The 9,744-nt window shown below is 35.8% G+C and overlaps 1 long non-coding RNA gene across 2 annotated transcripts; it reads right to left on the reverse strand.

Moving 5' to 3' along the window:
* Window positions 1-2,397: 2,397 nt before the first annotated feature.
* On the reverse strand, window positions 2,398-9,049 carry LOC133816723 (uncharacterized). Of its 2 annotated transcripts, none has more exons than XR_009885437.1 (4): window positions 8,934-9,049; window positions 8,326-8,432; window positions 2,947-3,269; window positions 2,398-2,525 (listed from the first exon to the last, which is right to left on the reverse strand). It is a non-coding gene; the product is annotated as an uncharacterized LOC133816723 (long non-coding RNA). The 2 variants fall into 2 exon arrangements; XR_009885436.1 differs by having other exon boundaries at window positions 2,398-2,693.
* Between the last annotated feature and the right edge of the window lie 695 nt (window positions 9,050-9,744).

Here is a 9,744-nt window from a genome sequence, read left to right on the forward strand (position 1 = left end):
ACTCATGTGAGCCCGAGAAATCCATCTCATAAGGCTGCTTAAAAAAAACTATTTTTCACTACTACAAAAATAGACTTTCCCGACAGTTTTTAACTGTCGCTATTGAGCAACGATGACAGTCGACTAACTGTCGTATTTGTCTATGCCGGCGTAGGAGTAACTATGCCGACAGTTAATAGGTGTCGCCGTTGCTGGAAACTCCGATAATTATTAGGTGTCGCCGTTGCTGGCAACGCCGACAGTTATTAAGTGTCGCTGTTGGTAACTATGCCGACAGCTAATAGGTGTCGCCGTTGCTGGCAACACCGACAATTATTAGGTGTCGCCGTTGCTGGCAATACCGACAGTTATTAGGTGTCACTGTTGCTGGCAACGCCGACAGTTAATAAGTGTCGCCATTGCTGGCAACGCCGACAATTAATAAGTGTCGCCATTGCTAACAACACCGACAGTTATTAGGTGTCGCCGTTGCTAGCAACGCCAACAGTTATTAGGTGTCGTGATTGGCTCTATGGTGTAGTAAAAATTAAATTAAATTAACATTGGTAACATTAAATTTATATTTGATTAATTTTAACACTTTCTAATAAAAGAAATAAACTTATAAACTTTTTTATTCAACAATTTTATAAATTTATTACACGAACAGTCAACAATCAAAAAGTAAACCAAATTTACATATTGCAAAGACAAAAATTACATAGCAAACTTAATCAAAATATATTTCATCAAATTGGTACAAATATAATCTCAATTTATAAGTAATCAATTAAGTACAACATGAATAAGTTATGAGTATTCCTATTTGAATTGTTCAACTCTATCTTGTATTTCTCAAGTTTATGTTGAAGTGACTTAAGTGCAGCCGCTGCTGTGCTCTTTCTCTTTAGTTCCTGAAACACTGAAAGTTGTAGCTCTTTATTAAAAAAATTGCACACACAATGATACAATATACAACAATTTATTCTGGAATAGTTGGTATTTCAAAGCAAAGCAAAAGAACCATTCGAACTAAAGCATCTAACAAATTCTCCATGTGTCCATAGATGTAATCACACTTGGCATGAAGCCATTAACAATAAATAATAAGTTCAAAGCAAAGTGTGGTAACAATAAAAAATTATCTCCGTCAATAGCTCATCCTTTGATTAAAAAAATGACAACTAAAACAAATGAAAATAGGTTATAGGTGAAGAGAAATCTGTTAACCAGAAATAAGTGCATCAAATGCCTCACATCTAGAATCTTTCTAACCAAGTAATAGATTGCATAAAGTTTTACAAATTCAAAGAAAAGTATATCAAACTAAAAGTACTGAAATCCTTATTTATGCTTTATGTCAGCCGTGTGTATTGCAAGAAAATAGCTCAAACCTTATGAAGAAGCTATGAAGTATCAAGAAGCTACAAATGGAAAAAGCTATGCATGTGGATGTTGATTCATTAACAAATTATGAAACTAGAGTGCTGGTACAAACTCCAAACGATCATTCAGTTTAATAAAAACAACTTACACAAAAACATGTCGCCTAGTGCTAGAAGTTATTAGATGAACCATCCTGAAAAAAAAAGTTATGCATTAATATACTAGTTCTACAACTATTTGGTACAAACAATTTGAGCAAAACATAAAATGTCACTTAATTTTGTTTTTTAAACTTTTGAGACTAATCAAATGTTGTGGTGAAGATAACGCCACTGTCCATACTACTCTATCTCTTATCTCTCACCAAACAAACAATAAATAGATGTAGTCATCATTTTAAACTTTATAACCAATTTTGAAGTCCTTTAGACATAATTTCAACTTTCAAGCAAACTAAAGTCTAAAGAAATGAAAGTCTGTGTTTGATTTAGCCTCAAAATTATTAGCTACCATGAAACATGAAACTGTGTTTGATTTAGCCTCAGAATTATTAGCTACCATGAAACATGAAACTTCATGTTGTATGACGAAGATTACAAAATGCGAAAGCAATATTTGCTTGACGATTTCAATAATAGTGTTTGCTAAATTAAAAGATTATCAATGGATGTCATTATTACAAGTTACCTGTATAAGATGCCGAGCTCATTGCCAAGTAGATCTAAAATACACTAGAGCCATGCCTTCAACAAATCTAGAGAAGCAGATACACAAACCAGTAAGTCCACAAAAATACCAATCGATGACCATAACTTGGGTTTTAAACAAGTAATAAATTAAGGAAATCAGTAAGCATAGTCTATTGTTTGTGCATTGTGTTGTACGTACAATCAAAGGTAGAAATGGCAACCATAGATAAGAGTAAATTCCTGTTGAAAAGAATAACATTTCGTCGAACCAAATGGGTGGGCTGAATATACATATAAAGCACAGTTCAGGTGTTATCCTCACATATATATATATATGTATATATAAGCTGATGAGTTTAAAGGCTGAAACACTAACGTTATCCCAACAACAACTACAAAATCCTCTTCAAGTGTTCTGCTAATGTATTTCTGAAAATCAAATCTTATTTCACTTTCTGGAGCCAAATGTGCCTGAAATGGGAAAAGCATAGGCAGTATTCATCAGGTCCAATGATCAATTTTATGCAATTTAAAGCAACTTTCAGGCCATGATTGGGTAGCATATCATGAAAAATCCATGCCTCAGTGTCATGTAATCAACCTTAGTGACTGACCCAAAGAATTGTCTGAAAAACATACCTGATTGGAGAAGCAAGAAAGAAAAATGTAAGTTTATATATATATATATACACACACACAGAGAGCCTTAAAACATTGTCAACATTGCGTTGCATGTACTCTATAATAAGGCTCTAGCATTATTTAAATCTTCATCATCTGAGTGTATTCCAAAAATAGTAGTTAAGACTTAAGACCATTTATTTTGAATGTCACATGCTGAGACCATAAGATATATTGGTTAAACATACAATGCCAATAATATACTACTTACAATCCAAAGTGAAAATGGTGGCTGGCTCCAAAAGTTCAAATGCCTTCTTCCAAATGATGTGTTTCTTGTAAATCTAAATCTCTCAGGATCTGCAAAACCAACCCATTTGTTTTGAGCATAATTAATAATAATAATAAATTAATTTTATTAGTTATAATGAAGCAATAGTAAAAGTATTTCATTATAATGAAGCACGGTCGATCCCACCCCCAAGACCCCGCGCCGTCGAGCCCAGCCAGCCCGGAGAACCCCACTCGCCGTCGAGCCCACCCTCTGAGGCCCCAGCCGCTGTCAAGCCCTTGAACCCCCAGCCGTCGTCAAGCCTAGTATTAGGAAATAGGATATTTTATTAATTCTTTTTCTTTATTTTACTTTTCTGTTTTTCTGTTGTTACCGTTATTTTGTCCTGTTGTACAATTGGTTATATCCAATAACCAATTATGTTAATCTTGTTCAAGAGCTCGAGCTCCTCTCTGCCTATATAAAGGCTTGTATTAAGCTGATGTACATTATTCACAATTAATAAAACACACTTTCACATTCTCTGTTCATGTTTCTCAATATGGTACCAGAGCGGGAAGGTTAAGCTTTCCCTGTTCGATCCATTCTTTCCGGCCACCTGCGTTCCATCTCCGGCGAAGCCGTGCTCTCCGTTCTTTCGATTTCTTCTTCATCATTCCGCTGCATCTTTCTTTTTCTTTAATCTGTTCGATCGCATTCGAGTTCTTGGATCTCAAAAATGGCGACCGATCCTCAAGTTCATTCTCCGTCCGATCAAAGTGCGATTCCACCTAGTGATCCTCAAACGGCTTCAGCTCAGAGCAATCCGACTCTTTCATTTGCTGCAATCAAGAATCCTCTTGAAGATCCGGCCAATCCTTACTTTCTGCTTCACGGAGACAATCCTGGCAACACTTTGGTTTCACAGCTCTTAACCGGACAAGACAACTATGTGTCGTGGAGCAGAGCAATGCAATTAGCCATTTCAGTCAAGAACAAGATCGGTTTCTTGGACGGTTCTATCTCTAAACCCTCTGTTTCTGATCAAAGTCTTTATACTGCTTGGATTAGAAATAATAATATGGTGATTTCTTGGATTTTAAATTTTGTATCTAAAGAGATCTCTTCTAGCATACTGTATGATGAGTCTGCTGCAGCCATTTGGTCTGATTTAAAGGTTCGATTTCATCAGAGAAATGGACCTCACATTTTCAATTTAAGGAAGGATCTCATGAATTTAAAACAAGAAAATCAATCTGTTAGCATGTATTTTACAAAGCTTAAGACTATATGGGAAGAGCTAACAAATTGCAGGCCTAATTGCACTTGTCACGGATGCACCTGTGGAGGAGTCAAGAAACTCCAGGAGCACTATCAAATGGAGTACATCATGTCATTCCTTATGGGGCTTTCTGATGCCTACTCACAAGTCCGAGGAAGTATCCTTCTCATGGATCCCTTGCCTGAAGTGAATCGTGTCTTCCATCTTGTGACTCAAGAAGAGCTTCAAAAGGGGCATTCCTCTGCTAACACAGATCCAAACAATGCAATGGCTTTTTCTTTCAAGAATGAAAGGAATACCAATCCTAGGAATGACAATCAGATTCCCAAAAATCATCCACAGAAGAGAAATAGACCATTTTGTACTCATTGCAACATTCTTGGACATACCATTGAGCGTTGTTACAAGATCCACGGATATCCACCTGGATATAACAAGCAACAAAAGTCTACTGAAGCAAGCGCAAACCAGATTCATACTGGTGATACTCCTAATCCTGTTTCTACAAACAATCATGCTCTCCTTCCACAATTGACACCTAGTCAATATCAACAACTTTTGAATCTTCTAGCTACTCAGCAAACTGGTATGAATGACTCAGAACCATCAACTTCGATAGGTAACTCAGGTATCATCTTATCTCATATTTCCAAACTGCCTTTGAATGACTCATGGATCATAGACTCAGGGGCAACACGACACATTTGTGCAAATATAAAACTGTTTCAATACCTATGTAAGATACCTATCACTAAACTAATTCTACCAAACAATGATTGTGTTTTTGTATGTCAAAGTGGATCAGTATGTTTAAATGATAATATCATACTAGAAGATGTATTGTATGTTCCTAACTTCAAATACAATCTGATTTCAGTTAGTTCACTCACCAATAATGCCTCGATTGATATACATTTTACATCTGATTCTTTTTCCATACAGGACAATGTCAGCAAGAGGATGATTGGAAAGGGTAGCATTATCAACGATTTATACATTCTTGATGCTACACCAAAATCCTCTCCTATTTTGTCTGTTTCTGTTGAGACCTGGCATTCTCGCCTTGATCATTTATCAAATAAGAGATTAGATTTGCTAAAAGATGTTCTTCATTGTAATACTTCTGTTTTGAATAAATGTGAGCCTTGCTATGTTTGTCCAAAGGCTAAACAAAAGAAACTTCCTTTTAATAATAATAACAGATTTGCAAATAAATTTTTTGATTTGATCCATTGTGATGTTTGGGGCCCATATCATGTTACTTCACACACTAATCACAGATTTTTTCTGACTTTAGTTGATGATTATTCTAGATTTACATGGATATATCTGATGCAATATAAATCTGATGCTTTAACTATCATTCCTAAATTTTTGTCTTATGTTCAGACACAATTTCATTGCATTTTTAAGACTTTTAGATCAGACAATGCACCTGAATTAGCTTTCAAGGAACGTTTCTCTGAACATGGCATACTGCATGAATATACATGTGTAGAAACACCAGAACAGAATGCAGTAGCTGAAAGGAAACATCAGCATTTGCTAAATGTAGCTCGTGCATTATATTTTCAATCTAAGATACCAATTAAGTTCTGGTCTGATTGTGTTTTAACTGCTGCATACATAATCAACAGACTTGCTACACCTTTGCTACAGCATAAAACTCCATTCGAATTGCTTTTCAGTAAGAAACCTGCATATGATCATTTAAGAACCTTTGGTTGCTTAGTTTTCGCATCAACTCTATCTGGTCACAGAAATAAATTCTCTCCAAGGGCTAGAACATGTATTTTTATTGGATATCCACAAGGAGTCAAAGGTTATAAGCTTTATGATATAAATGAAAAACAGGTTTTTATTTCTCGAAATGTAGTCTTTCATGAGAACATCTTTCCTTTTCATAAACTGAATCATGATACTTCTCATTTAGATCCTTTTTCTCAATTAGTTCTACCAATTCCTGTCACTTTACATGAATCTGAATTATGTGATTATCCCACTATACATGGCACTACTATGCCTTCTTCTCAGGAACAGGATTTAGAAGCATCAGAAGATTCAGATGTAAACATTCATGCATCACCTACTCCTCCAGATGCATCTTCTCAGGAACAACCTCCCATTGCTCCTAGACGATCTAATAGGGCTACAAAAGCACCAGCATATCTAAGGGATTTTGAATGTTACTCAGTCATTCAAGATCAATCTTCTACACCCCATCATTTGTCTAAATTTGTTTCTTATAATAATTTATCTGATTCTTACAAAAGTTTCATTTTTGCAGTATCATCTCAAAAGGAACCACAGAACTATTTTGAAGCAGTTCAACAAAAACACTGGGTTGATGCAATGCAACTCAAACTCAATGCTCTCATCACCAACAATACTTGGACACTCACTGAATTACCTAGTAACAAAAGAGCCATTGGCTGTCGTTGGGTATACAAAGTGAAGTACAATAGTGATGGGAGTGTAGAACGGTATAAAGCCCGACTTGTTGCTCAAGGTTACACGCAACAAGAAGGGCTTGATTTTTTTGACACCTTCTCCCCAGTTGCAAAGATGGTTACCTTTAAATTGCTGCTAGCTATATCTACAATCCAGAATTGGCATCTCTTACAATTAGATATTAACAATGCATTTTTAAATGGAGATCTCAATGAAGAGGTTTATATGAGTTTGCCTAAAGGACTAACTGTGCCTAATTCTTCTAATACAGGTACAAATCTGGTATGCAAACTACAAAAGTCTATCTATGGACTCAAACAATCGTCCAGGCAATGGTACAGAAAGCTCACTGATGCACTCATTCAAGAAGGCTTCCAGCAATCCCAAGCAGACTACACATTGTTCACAAGAGGCATCAACGATTCCTTCATTGCTTTGCTGGTTTACGTGGACAACATCATCATTACAGGGCCCAACATTTCGATTTTGCACGAGCTCCAAGAATCTCTACACAGAAGGTTCAAGCTGAAAACTCTTGGCAACCTCAAATACTTTCTTGGATTTGAGATTGCTCGGACAAAAGACACTCTGTTTCTGTCCCAACGCAAATACACAATCCAACTTCTTGAAGACACGGGATACACGGGCAGCAAACCGAGCAAGACTCCAATGGATCCCAAACTAAGGCTTGATAATGAACAAGGCGAACCTCTGGACAATCCTTCTCACTATCGCCAACTAATAGGTCGCCTACTATACCTTACTCTATCTCGGCCTGACATTACATTCGCAGTTAATTGCCTCAGTCAGTTCATGTCAACGCCTCGAACTACTCATCTTCAAGCCATACATCACCTTCTCAGGTACTTAAAAGGTAGTCCTGGCCAAGGACTTCTATATACATCCTCATCAACTCTGCAACTGCGTGGTTTTTCTGACTCAGATTGGGCTTCTTGCCCGATCACAAGGCGATCAACAACAGGGTTCTGTGTCTTTTTGGGAGATTGTCTCATTTCCTGGCGCACAAAGAAACAGCCAACAATCTCCAAAAGTTCTGCAGAGGCTGAATACCGCGCTTTGGCTGCTACCACAAGTGAAATCACTTGGCTGAGATACCTGCTTCATGATTTCCATCTTCCACAAACCAACCCTTCCTTCATCTACTGTGATAACCATTCAGCCATACATATTGCCAATAATCCTACCTTTCACGAACGCACCAAACATATAGAGTTAGATTGTTACTTTATCAGAGACAAAATCCAAAACTCCACCATTCGCCTCATACCAATCTCTAGTTCCTTACAATTGGCCGATGCTTTTACGAAACCTTTATCCTTTCCTGCATTGTCCTCTCACATATCCAAGATGTCCGTTTATGATATATACGCTCCATCTTGAGGAGGGGGTATTAGGAAATAGGATATTTTATTAATTCTTTTTCTTTATTTTACTTTTCTGTTTTTCTGTTGTTACCGTTATTTTGTCCTGTTGTACAATTGGTTATATCCAATAACCAATTCTGTTAATCTTGTTCAAGAGCTCGAGCTCCTCTCTGCCTATATAAAGGCTTGTATTAAGCTGATGTACATTATTCACAATTAATAAAACACACTTTCACATTCTCTGTTCATGTTTCTCAATACCTAGCCCGAGCAAGAGATGGGAGGACGAAGGAGTGAGAGAGCCGAGCCCCCTGCCTTTGCATCGAGCCCGTCGCCGTGATCCAACCACCAGCCAACTAAATTCCATGCTACAGAGCACACACCACCAAAAAAATAAATAGATAAACAAAACAACAATAGCAACATCAATTAGTTTCAGATTAAGAGCTACACAAGAAAGGAATTAGAAATATCTCAATCAAAGCAACTCAGCAAAATCTTGATACAACTCATCATTAAATAAATGGCCTAGATTGATTACACCACCAAAATATGTAAATATTGAAATAAATGGCCTAAGATTAGCAATAGCAAAACTCTCGGTGATCAAAATACATAAATAAACAAAAGAACTGAAAAAGTGGTTAAAGTGTCTAAAGAAGGTTACAGAAATAGGAAGGATGAAGCAATGTGTTAAAGCAAATACAAGTCATTCAGGAATATAATCAAAGAGATTCTATGCACACATTATCACATCAAGAGAATCAGAAACAATTTCATAGGTTATTATGCAAACATGTGTTTATGAAAAAAAAAACATAAATTTGTATAAAAATATGCAGTGGGAACCATGAAAGACACATCAATACCTTTCTAATGAAGCCACGTGTGTCCATATGCAAGTCCTGCATCCACTCATATATTGGACAAGTTTTACCAATGACCACCAACATTCACTAAAGCCTACACCACAAATAAATAAATAAGAAGAATCATACAAACATTAACATATATAACATAAACAAAAGATAATCAATAATAAAATAAGTAATTAAAATAAAGGTTACAAATATATGATATACTATCACTACTATTGTATATTAAAAATTTAGTCACAAAACTCTCATCAAAATACGAACAATTTTTTTCTACCTTAGTACAAATAAAGGTTAATAAAATACATAGGACCTCATTATCATTTTGACTATAACAACTCACTAGAATCAACATCTTCAAATTATAACCCCAACCTAAAAAAATTAATTAAAGCAAAACAAAAGCAAATCTATATGTCAGATTTATCATTTTTTGTATTAAAAAATTCCTTAACTGGATTATTTTGCAGTTGTGGCATAGACAATACACTCTTTGAAAATAGCAAATTCTAGCACAGTCGAGACGCTCTTTAGTTTTCACTACGCAATCTTTAGAGAAAAAGAAATAATGTTTGGAATCCTACACATCAATTATTCAACTTCTTGAATAAATAACAAGCAGAACAATGTTAAATACATATATTTATATGTATATATATTTGTGTGTTAATTCGAAAAAATCCCAGTAAACTAGGAACCCAAAAGAGATTGCACACACTTAAATAAGAGGTGAAAACGAAAACACAACAAGAAGATGAAAAAGGAATGCGTGGAATTCTCCTTAACCATCATCACCTTCTTTGCG

This window comes from Humulus lupulus, chromosome 2, assembly GCF_963169125.1.
Source record: "Humulus lupulus chromosome 2, drHumLupu1.1, whole genome shotgun sequence".
Lineage (NCBI taxonomy): Eukaryota > Viridiplantae > Streptophyta > Magnoliopsida > Rosales > Cannabaceae > Humulus > Humulus lupulus.